The following is a 247-nucleotide window of genomic DNA, read 5'->3' as shown; positions in this document are numbered from 1 at the left end:
GAAGAAGAAGTTACGTGAAAACTAGGAACGCTCAAGAAATTTCATGACTGCCGTCAGATTGTGAAATTTAATGAACCATACGGGGCATGAACTAAATTGTGGATCCATCAAGACGAAGCAGGATTATGTTCCCAACGTACTCTTATAAGAAGCCGCTGCTTTTTGCTATCTCAGAACCTCACCAAGGTAACGAGCGATGTAAATACAAATTTGGCGAGCACAGCACCTGGGATTAAAGTTGTTTCGC

Source organism: Penaeus monodon, chromosome 28 (assembly GCF_015228065.2).
Source record: "Penaeus monodon isolate SGIC_2016 chromosome 28, NSTDA_Pmon_1, whole genome shotgun sequence".
NCBI lineage: Eukaryota > Metazoa > Arthropoda > Malacostraca > Decapoda > Penaeidae > Penaeus > Penaeus monodon.
Note: the sequence above shows the minus strand (reverse complement) of the source record.